Below are 12,375 nucleotides of genomic sequence, written 5' to 3'. Positions count from 1 at the left end.
TAACGTGCATGCATGCAGTAGTAACTTAACTTAAGTAACTAACCATGGAGACCCATATTTGCTGGTTCTAGAAACATTCATTTAGGCCTCCTTTGGTTTCTAGGAATTTTGTAGGAATCCCATAGATAGGATTTGTATAGGAAAATCCTTTAGAGCTCTTTGGTTTGTAGGAATAGAATGCTATTAATATGGAGGAATTCTTCCTATCCTCCACATTTATAGAAAAATAAACATTAGCCTAGACGGGTTGTACATTAACTGGTTGTACATTACTACCTCTGTCCTGGTTTATTGGTCCCCTTCGCATTTTCTATTAAATTTTGAACTTAGATTTAACTAACAAAATATTGATGCATGTAACCAAGAATAATATCATTGGAAACTATGTTCAAATATGAATCCGATGATATAATTTTTGTGACATGCATTATTATTTTCTTAGTTAAATCTATGGTCAAAGTTTGACACAAAATATTAAGAGGACCAATAAATCAGGACGGAGGTAGTAAGTAGTGACGATAGACAACCCTAGGTGCAGTGGTGTTTTCATTAAGGAAAGGAACGTGCAAAGGATTCCTACATCCAAATTAATTACAAAGAAATTGAGGCACCCCCCCCCCCCCCCCGGGGCGGAGTAAGGTTAAAAAAACTAGAGGGCCAATTATGCCTTTGGCGCAAAGGCCAATTATAACCAAAAAGGTTTTTTTTTTGCAGGTGAACCAAAAAAGGGTTTTTGCTGCGAGGAATTGTAACCAAAAAAGTTAAGCAAGGTATGACCAATATGTTTTATTAAGGACTCGTAAAGCGAGCCATGACTATGGATAAGCACAAATACAAGTATACTAACAATCATATACATAACCACATTAACAAACATACCCATAACCACATCAACATGTACATACAGTCGATGCCCTTCGTTGTTATCCAACACATTAAAGATGAGTTTGCTCCGCGAATGCTCGCAAGAGCCGGTAAGCATGCTAGAGGTGTAAGTTAAGTCTCTTGTAAGCCTACGGCCGTGAGCGCATCTGTTTTTAATGCTCTTGCGTGTTCTTCAAAAAATATACATACAGTCCTAACAGTGACACATTGACATACGCAAACATGCAGTTGTAGGCATAGTAGCTAAGCGCAGACCGTCTAACAAATAGGGATAACTACTCTTGGATCATGGAAAGCGCTTCGTGCTAGCCGCACTTAGCCACGACCTCTAGATCCCGGAGTTTCACCTTTCAGCTGCCGCGGGTAGTCGTGATGAGGACGATGTCCGATAGGATGGCGCCCGTGTGTTCACTGAAGGCCTCGGAGATCAGAAGTAACCCCAACTTAGGTGCAAAAATCAGATTGCAAAAGTGGGTTGGACTTGCATTCTCATGGAAGTGCCCAACGTTATTAGCCGGCCTTCCCCAACGCTTCTCGGAGACGTTGACCTGTACTACAACCTTACCCTTGGATCAGCTGGGCAGAGTATTATCAACAATGACCAACTTGCATATAGACCACTATAATGACGAAGATTAGGCTCAACACACCATTAACCACAACATAAATTGAACTACAGTGTGCAGCACCATAAAACCCATCCTCACACGAACGGACACCCCAACACACATCACCTCGGTGAAGATCAGTGCCCAAGATGTTTTATCGTTCTTCTCCCAAAACCAAATTGTCCATCCCTAATCAAACTTAGCCTCTCCGAACCCAATCCTTAATCAACGATCAAATTGATGACGACCCTCCACTGGTATGGTATGAATGCAATTCCGTCGTTCAAAAATGCCTAAAGTTGCAATCGGTCTAAAAAACCTAACCCCTAAATCAAAACTACACAACCGAGAAGCGATTTAGAGTTCGATGTACTTACAACACTTGTTGTAGTTGGCTCGAGTGCTTCCGGAGGTGGAGACGAAGCGGATGGTGACGGGAAAACCCTAGTGGGAATGGCAACATCCCTGCTCTCGGTGTGGTAGATGTTTCCAATGTTGTCGGGGCATCTCAAGTACTCATCACCACAGCCCCAGTGTCGGGCGCCACCCTAATGCACATGGGGATAGACGAGGCCAACATCCTTTATAGCTTACCAGTGACTAGGTGTAAGTGCATCAAGTGCCCCCTTAGTGGTTTTGGAGTATCGATGACAAATAGATTGATGAACTAATGAGTTTGTGAGTATACACAGGAGACAGAGTCCCAGAAGATTTGGTTTAACACATGGAAGACGACCCCTAAAAATGTATGTCTTCAAGTGAAGAAATTGATGGTCAAATTGGTACGGCCTTTGAAGAAATTGAAGTGTGAAGACTTTTTTTTCATAGTTTCTTTTCTTCTTCTTTGAGTCTTAGGAAAAACGGTACTGTTAAAGGGGGTCTAGGTGAATCATATTTCACATTTCCAAAGTGATACTCAAACCTATACACAAGCCGCTTCGAGTGAAGCCTTTGGAAATCTCCCGTACAGCTGACACAGTTGACAGTGGCAGTGACGCAGTTCATCTGGCCACTGACGAATTTGGTCATGCTAAGGAGTTAGGAGTTCGCCAATGCGTTTTGCCTAAAAGTGAGGAAATTGAGTGCCTCGACGAATTTGAGAGTTCAACTTCCAACCGTTGCTACGCCACGTGCCAGCTATCAAGTGGATCCTTATCCTCACAACGGTCGAATGAGAGAAGGGCATTTATGACAATTCATGACGGGTTGCCCCTGGCTATAAATAGCGCCCCCACAACCACTTGTTGGTTGGCTGTTCCGAGAGAAACTGACACTTTTCATAAGAGAGCAACCCATCCCCTGACAACTTTGAGAGAATCCTAAGTGAGGAAAAACCCAGAGCCAAAGTGATTGAGCATCACTGAAGAGATTGATCTGTGTGATCCGACGCCTGTTACCTTTGAACACTGTCATTCTTCCAGACGGTTAGGCGTCAAGTTCTGAGTACACCAAGAGTCATTGTGGTGTGCCGGTGAACAAGTCTGTGAAGGTTTTGGAAGTCTACCTTGAAGAATTACCATGAGTGATTGGGCGAGGACTAAGTGACCTTATTATCTCAAGAGGAATACGGTGAGGACTGTGTGTCCTCTGAGTTGCGGCTCGGCCGCCTCAACCAGGCGTACAGTTGATGCAGCAAATGGAACTAGTCTACCAAATACCATTGTCTTCATCGAGCCAATCTGGTTTCAAATTCCTGAACCCTCTCTTACTTTATTCCGCTGCTGAAGAACTTGTGATCTTGCTTTGACGAATTTGAACTGAAGAATTTCATCTCACTATCTTTCATTTACTCAGTTCATTTTCTTCATGCATGTATGAATGTATGATTGCATGTTCTTCACTCTTTCGTATCCTGATTGCATATACTCTGATTCTGTGATGACTTAGTTTCCCTTGTGTTTCTATTTCTTCACTCTGATCTTCGTCAAATTCTTTAGAGTTTCACGAATTTCGACAAATCTCCCATTCACCCCCCTCTAGGAGTAAACATGTGCTTTCACTAGGCCTCCTTGCATCACAACGGCAAGCTAGTGGTCATGGTTGCCATCGATGACGGGCTGAGGAGAGCCGGCAGGTTCGGTGGCAGAACATCGACGACCATCGGTGGGAACGAGCATTCGGTGAGAGATGGGTGTGAATGGTGGTTTGGGCGGTGAGGGGTGAGCCAGAGGAGTGGTAAGCAATAAATGATGATCACGTCTCTGAAGGAAATATGCCCTAGAGGCAATAATAAAGTTGTTATTAATATTTCCTTATATCATGATAAATATCTATTATTCATGCTAGAATTGTATTAACGGGAAACTCGATACATGTGTGGATACATAGACAAAACACAGTGTCCCTAGTAAGCCTCTACTAGACTAGCTCGTTAATCAAAGATGGTTAAGTTTCCTAACCATAGACATGTGTTGTCATTTGATGAACGGGCACATCATTAGGAGAATGATGTGATGGACAAGACCCATCCGTTAGCTTAGCATAATGATCGTTAAGTTTTATTGCTACTGCTTTCTTCATAACTTATACATATTCCTTTGACTGTGAGATTATGCAACTCCCGAATACCAGAGGAATACCTTGTGTGCTATCAAACATCACAACATAAAAGGGTGATTATAAATATGCTCTACAGGTATCTCCGAAGGTGTTTTGTTGGGTTGGCATAGATCGAGATTTGGATTTGTTACTCCGAGTATCAGAGGTATCTCTGGGCCCTCTCGGCAATGCACATCATTATAAGCCTTGCAAGCAATGTGACTAATGAGTTAGTTGCGGGATGATGCACTACGGAACGAGTAAAGAGACTTGCCGGTAACGAGATTGAACTAGGTATGAAGATACCGACGATCGAATCTCGGGCAAGTAACATACCAATGACAAAGGGAATAACGTATGTTGTCATAACGGTTCGAACGATAAAGATCTTCGTAGAATATGTGGGAGCCAATATGAGCATCCAGGTTCCGCTATTGGTTATTGACCGGAGAGGTGTCTCGGTCATGTCTACATAGTTCTCGAACCCGTAGGGTCCGCACGCTTAACGTTCGATGACAATTTGTATTATGAGTTATGTGTTTTGGTGACCGAAGTTTGTTCGGAGTCCCGAATGAGATCACAGACATGACGAGGAGTCTCAAAATGTTCGAGAGGCAAAGATTAATATATTGGACGATGATATTCGGACACCGGAATGGTTCCGGAGTGTTTTGGGTATTTTTCGGAGTACCGGGAGGTTACCGGAACCCCCGGAGAAAGTAATGGGCCTACATGGGCCATAGGGGAGAGAGAGGGGAGTCCGCAAGGGGTGTCGCGCGCCCCCCTCCCATGGGCTGTCCGAATTGGACAAGGGGAGGGGCGCGGCCCCCCTTTCCTTCCCCCTCTCCCTCTCCTTCCCTTTCCCCCTCCGAAAGAAAGGAAGGGGGCCGACTTGGACTAGGAGTCCTAGTCGGTTTCCCCCCCATGGCGCGCCCCCTAGGGCCGGTGGCCTCCTCCCCTCCTCCTTTATATATGGGGGCAGGGGCACCCAAAAGCACATCAATTGTTCTCTTAGCTGTGTGCGGTGCCCCCCTCCATAGTTTACTCCTCCGGTCATATTGTCGTAGTGCTTAGGCGAAGCCCTGCGCGGATCACATCACCATCACCGTCACCACGCCGTCGTGCTGACTAAACTCTCCCTCGACACTTTGCTGGATCAGGAGTTCGAGGGACGTCATCGAGCTGAACGTGTGCAAAACTTGGAGGTGCCGTACTTTCGGTGCTTGATCGGTTGGATCGCGAAGACGTTCGACTACATCAACCGCGTTAAGCTAACGCTTCTGCTTTCGGTCTACGAGGGTACGTGAACACACTCTCCCCCTCTCGTTGCTATGCATCTCCTAGATAGATCTTGCGTGATCGTAGGATTTTTTTTGAAATTCCATGCTATGTTCCCCAACAGTCTCGGCTCCTTGCTTCCCGAGGCGAGGCATACATGCATTTTGCCTTGTTGCTTTCCGAGCTGAGGCGTGCAGGCATGTCCTTATGCACTGACTTCGCTCTACATATGATCCACTCGTGTACGGGTCGTGTTTGTCCTACCCAGGCAGCAGTAACGGGCCAAAGTGTGGCGTTTGGATGGGAATGCAGATGTAGCATGCCACGTTTGGGAGCCGGCCCCTCTTTGGCTTGTGATCATCCTGTCCAGTATTTAGAGAACGTGTGTCGACTGCAGAACATCCGCAAGGCTCCTCGTGGTCCCTCTTCTTTGCACCCTCAATGGACAGTTGGCAAACCATGGGCTTCTCTTTGTAATCTTTCGATACAAATGTTTTCTCGGGAAACGATGGCATGGGTAGTAGGGGTTTATGGGAGTGCTTCCCATTCCATGAAAATCCACTTAGTACGGAGCAAGACGCAACAAAGAGGAAAGTAAATTGTCTGACGGTACTGAAATCCGTAAGTAGCCTCGGTAAGGTGGAGAGCACGACCAGATGTTCCAGATGGGATCACATACAAGGATTTTACCAAGGTTTAGGCCCTCATTTTCGAGGTAAAACTCTGCTCTTACTTTTCTTTGATTGATTGAGGAAAAAACACCTCGTATGAAGGGGTTACTATATGGGTGGACTATTGCTGCCGAGGTGATGACAATGGGTCAGATGATCTAGAACTACCCCCAACCTTGCCTTATATAGAAGGATGAGATCTAGGGTTACATTTTTCCAACCGATCTAGATGGCCGATCGGTTGAGGGGTTCTTGACTTGCCGCCAGGACGAGGAACATTTCAGAAGGTGGACTGATACGTCTCCAACGTATCTATAATTTATGAAGTATTCATGCTATTATATTATCCTTCTAGGATGTTTTATATGCATTTATATGCTATTTTATATAATTTTTGGGACTAACCTATTAACCTAGAGCCCAGTGCCAGTTTCTGTTTTTTTCCTTGTTTTTGAGTATCGCAGAAAAGGAAAACCAAACGAAGTCCAATTGACCTGAAACTTGACGGAGCTTATTTTTGGACCAGAAGAAGGCCATGGAGTAAAAGAGTTGGGCCAGAAGAGTCCCGGGCTGCCCACGAGGGTGGGAGGCGCGCCCACCCCCCCTTGGGGCGCCCCCTACCTCGTGGACAGCCCGGAGACCCCCCTGACTTGTTCCCGACGCCAAAACCTCTTATATATACAGAAACCTCCAGAAAATAACCTAGATCGGGAGTTCCGCTGCCGCAAGCCTATGTAGCCACCAAAAACCAATCGGGACCCTGTTCCGGCACCCTGCCGGAGGGGAGATCCCTCACCGGTGGCCATCTTCATCATCCCGACGCTCTCCATGACGAGGAGGGAGTAGTTCACCCTCGGGGCTGAGGGTATGTACCAGTAGCTATGTGTTTGATCTCTCTCTCTCGTGTTCTTGAGGTGGTATGATCTTGATGTATCGCGAGCTTTGCTATTATAGTTGGATCTTATGATGTTTCTCCCCCTCTACTCTCTTTTAATGGATTGAGTTTTCCCTTTGAAGTTATTTTATCGGATTGAGTCTTTAAGGATTTGAGAACACTTGATGTATGTCTTGCATGCGCTTATCTGTGGTGACAATGGGATATTCACGTGATCTACTTGATGTATGTTTTGGTGATCAACTTGCGGGTTCAGTAACATTTTGAACTTATGCATAGGGGTTGGCACACGTTTTCTTCTTGACTCTCCGGTAGAAACTTTGGGGCACTCTTTGAAGTTCTTTGTGTTGGTTGAATAGATGAATCTGAGATTGTGTGATGCATATCGTATAATCATGCCCATGGATATTTGAGGTGACATTGGAGTATCTAGGTGACATTAGGGTTTTGGTTGATATGTGTCTTAAGGTGTTATTCTAGTACAAACTCTTGAATAGATCGATCCGAAAGAATAACTTTGAGGTGGTTTCGTACCCTACAATAATCTCTTCGTTTGTTCTCCGCTATTAGTGACTTTGGAGTGACTCTTTGTTGCATGTTGAGGGATAGTTATATGATCTAATTATGTTATTATTGTTGAGAGAACTTGCACTAGTGAAAGTATGAACCCTAGGCTTTGTTTCAACGCATTGCAATACCGTTTGTGCTCACTTTTATCATTAGTTACCTTGCTGTTTTTATATTTTCAGATTACAAAAACCTATATCTACCATCCATATTGCACTTGTATCACCATCTCTTCGCCGAACTAGTGCACCTATACAATTTACCATTGTATTGGGTGTGTTGGGTACACAAGAGACTCTTTGCTATTTGGTTGCAGGGTTGTTTGAGAGAGACCATCTTCATCCTACGCCTCCCACTGATTGATAAACCTTAGATCATCCACTTGAGGGAAATTTGCTACTGTCCTACAAACCTCTGCACTTGGAGGCCCAACAACATCTACAAGAAGAAGGTTGCGTAGTAGACATCATGGACTCCCTGCAGAACCGAGGGACCTCATTGCTATCATCTTGGGCCATAAGGCCTTCTCATTGACGGCTTCCCGGCATCTATGGCAACCTGATGCAGTACACCGTCAGTGGCCCCTGAACTTGTCTGAAATTTTCCTATGCTTTCTCTTGAACTGCTCCAAGGAAGAAATCCTGGCAGGATTCTCGCGAATAAAATGAGTGGATCAGTCTGGCTTCTAGTTGTCCGGTTTCAGCCAGTCCGTGTTTCTCCTACTCTATATAGTCGAGCTAGTGTTTAAAGCATTGTAGCCCATCTCCCTCTTTCTTTTGAGAGCCCCACTGGAATACCGACCTCCTGGTCACACGAACAATGGGACCGTCCGGGATTAATGCTAGCCTTTGCAGAATTGATGACGCTGGATTTTGGTCATCAGACCCAACAGCATATCCAACCAGACCACGTCACAACTGTCTGATTGTCGGTATCGAGGGGTCATGGCCATTCACATAACTCATGTCCCATCGTTGTCCCCGTCAAAATAGGAGGGCAACCAACTATCCGCGATTCAATGTCTTATGGTGATAATGGTGCCTAGATTCATCGAAGAACGAACCAAGAACCTGAAACCGCACAGAAACATGCAAATAATGAAACCTATCGTAGGGATAAAATGAAAAAACTCATCCTTCAAAGAAGAAGCCTTGATACCCTGCTCGCTTCCAGACAATTGGCCTCCGCTCGATCTGCTACATGGATAGAACAAGCATGCAAAAATAACAACAACTAGACGATCTAAAGGAAAAAACCAAAACAGAAGATAAAAACATGTCATCCCGTGCAAAAAGAAGAATGGCATGCATTGTGACGGTAAGACAGCATGAGGCATTTCCATATGTTGCTTCACAAGGTAGAGATTAAATCAGAGCCTACGAAATTAAACCGACGCGCTGTCAAGAGGCAAAACAATCCAGTCCGACATTTAGGATGGAAAGACGGTCTTAGACAACGAAATAAAATTTCAATCACAATGCGATTCAAACAAAGAGGACTGGGATAGAACACGAAATATACAGGAAAACTTGGGAAGCAAGCAAAAGGGGCAAGAATAGAGGGATAAACAAGCAAAGAAGCGGCTCACCTCAAGCGGCAATATAAGCACCCAACAACGACAAGAAGAAGCTCGTAAGACCCGAGCCACACCCGCAGAGCCTCAGATACCAACAAGAACAAAGGCCACACCAAACGTTAAACAACGCAAGGGAGGAGCTCAAAGAGAACCTCCAGCGGAGCGAAGCTATGGACGGGAGATGTCATTGAACGGTAGGGAGGAGCTCAAATAGAACGTCCGGCGGAGCAAAGCGATAAACGGGCGGCGTCACCGGACAACAGGGAGGCGCTCTAAGAGGACCTCTACGGAGCAAAGCGTGGGATAGATGGTGTCAAACCGCAAGCAAAAGCAAAACGACAAGAAGAAAAGCAAATGAAGAGGGGGGGGGGGGGGAGATAACGACGACAGATAGTCAACCAAACCGACATAACCCACCATACAGGTTGGTGTTGGGGAACGCAGTAATTTCAAAAAAAATCCTACGCACACAAGGTTTATAGTGATGTGCATTACCGAGAGGGCCGAGAGATACCTCTCCGAAACACGGAGTGACAAATCCTAATCTCGATCTATGCCAACCCAACAAACACCATCGGAGACACCTGTCGAGCATCCTTATAATCACACAGTTACGTTCTGATGTTTGATAGCACACAAGGTGTTCCTCCGGTATTCGGGAGTTGCATAATCTCGTAGTCTGAGGAACATGTATAAGTCATGAAGAAAGCAGTAGCAATGAAATTGTAACGATCATAATGCTAGGCTAACGGATGGGTCTAGTCCATCACATCATTCTCCTAATGATGTGATCACGTTCATCAAATGACAACACATGTCTATGGTTAGGAAACATAACCATCTTTGATAAACGAGCTAGTCAAGTAGAGGCATACTAGGGACACTTTGTTTTGTCTATGTATTCACACATGTACTAAGTTTCTGATTAATACAATTCTAGCATGAATAATAAGCATTTATCATGAAATAAGGAAATAAAAAATAACTTTATTATTGCCTCTGGGGCATATTTCCTTCAGTGTCCCACTTGCACTAGAGTCAATAATCTAGTCCACATCGCCATGTCATTTAACACTAATAGTTCACATCACCATGTGATTAACACCCATAGTTCACATCGCCATGTGACCAACACTCAAAGGGTTTACTAGAGTTAGTAATCTAGTTCACATCGCCATGTGATTAATACCCAAAGAGTACTAAGGTGTGATCATGTTTTGCTTGTGAGAGAGGTTTAGTTAATGGGTCTGCCACATTCAGATCCGTATGTATTTTGCAAATTTCTATGTCTACAATGCTCTGCACGGAGCTACTCTAGCCAAATGCTCCCACTTTCAATATGTATCCAGATCGAGACTCAGAGTCATCCAGATCGATGTCAAAGCTTGCATCGATGGAACTCTTTACGACGAACTCTTTTATCACCTCCATAACCGAGAAATATTTCCTTATTCCTCTAAGGGTAATTTTGACCAATGTCCAGTGATCTACTCCTAGATCATTATTGTACTCCCTTGCCAAACTCAGGGCAGGGTATACAATAGGTCTAGTACATAGCATGGCATACTTTATAGAACCTATGCCTGAGGCATAGGGAATGACTTTCATTCTCTCTCTATCTTCTGCCGTGGTCGGGCTTTGGGTCTTACTCAACTTCACACCTAGCAACACAGGCAAGAACTCCTTCTTTGACTGTTCCATTTTGAACTAGTTCAAAATCTTGTCAAGGTATGTACTCATTGAAAAAACTTATCAAGCGTTTTGATCTATCTCTATAGATCTTGATGCTCAATATGTAAGCAGCTTCACCGAGGTCTTTCTTTGAAAAACTTCTTTCAAACACTCCTTTATGCTTTCCAGAAACTTCTACATCATTTCCGATCAACAATATGTCACACACATATACTTATCAGAAAGGCTATAGTGCTCCCACTCACTTTCTTGTAAATACAGGCTTCACCGCAAGTCTGTATAAAACTATATGCTTTGATCAACTCATCAAACTGTATATTCCAACTCCGAGATGCTTGCACCAGTCCATAGATGGATCGCTGGAGCTTGCACACTTTGTTAGCACCTTTATGATTGACAAAACCTTCTTGTTGTATCATATACAACTCTTTTTTAAGAAATCCATTAAGGAATGCAGTCTTGACATCCATTTGCCAGATTTCATCAAATGTGGCAATTGCTAACATGATTCGGACAGACTTAAGCATCACTATGAGTGAGAAAATCTCATCATAGTCAACACCTTGAACTTGTCAAAAACCTTTTGCGACAATTCGAGCTTGGTAGATAGTAACGCTACTATTAGTGTCCGTCTTCCTCTTGTAGATCCATTTATTTTCAATGGCTCGCCGATCATCGGGCAAGTCAATCAAAGTCCATACTTTGTTCTCATACACGGATCCCATCTCAGATTTCATGGCCTCAAGCCATCTCACGGAATCTGGGCTCATCATCGCTTCCTCATAGTTCGTAGGTTCGTCATGGTCAAGTAACATGACCTCCATAACAGGATTACTGTACCACTGTCGTGCGGATCTCACTCTGGTTGACCTATGAGGTTCAGTAGTAACTTGACCTGAAGTTTTATGATCATCATCATTAGCTTCCTCACTGATTGGTGTAGGAATCACTGGAACTAATTTCTATGATGAACTACTTTCCAATTCGGGAGAAGGTACAATTACCTCATCAAGTTCTACTTTCCTCCCACTCACTTCTTTCGAGAGAAACTCCTTCTCTAGAAAGGATCCATTCTTAGCAACGAATATCTTGCCTTCGGATCTGTGATAGAAGGTGTACCCAATAGTCTCCTTTTGGGTATCCTATGAAGTCATATTTCTCCGATTTGGGTTCGAGTTTATCAGGTTGAAGCTTTTTCACATAAGCATCGCAGCCCCAAACTGTAAGAAACGACAGCTTAGGTTTCTTGCCAAACCATAGTTCATACAGTGTCGTCTCAACGGATTTAGATGGTGCCCTAGTTAACGTGAATGCAGCTGTCTTTAATGCATAACCCCAAAACGATAGTGGTAATCGGTAAGAGACATCATAGATCGCACCATATATATCTAATAAAGTGCGGTTACGACGTTCGGACACACCATTACGCTGTGGTGTTCCAGGTGGCGTGAGTTGCGAAACTATTCCGCATTGTTTCAAATGAAGACCAAAATCAAATATTTACCTCCACGATCAGATCGTAGAAACTTTATTTTCTTGTTATATAATTTTCCACTTAACTCTGAAATTCTTTGAACTTTTCAAATGTTTCAGACTTATGTTTCATCGAGTAGATATACCCATATCTGCTCAAATTATCTGTGAAGGTCAGAAAATAACGATACC

The sequence above is a fragment of the Aegilops tauschii genome, chromosome 1 (assembly GCF_002575655.3).
Source record: "Aegilops tauschii subsp. strangulata cultivar AL8/78 chromosome 1, Aet v6.0, whole genome shotgun sequence".
In the NCBI taxonomy this organism is placed as follows: domain Eukaryota; kingdom Viridiplantae; phylum Streptophyta; class Magnoliopsida; order Poales; family Poaceae; genus Aegilops; species Aegilops tauschii.
Note: the sequence above shows the minus strand (reverse complement) of the source record.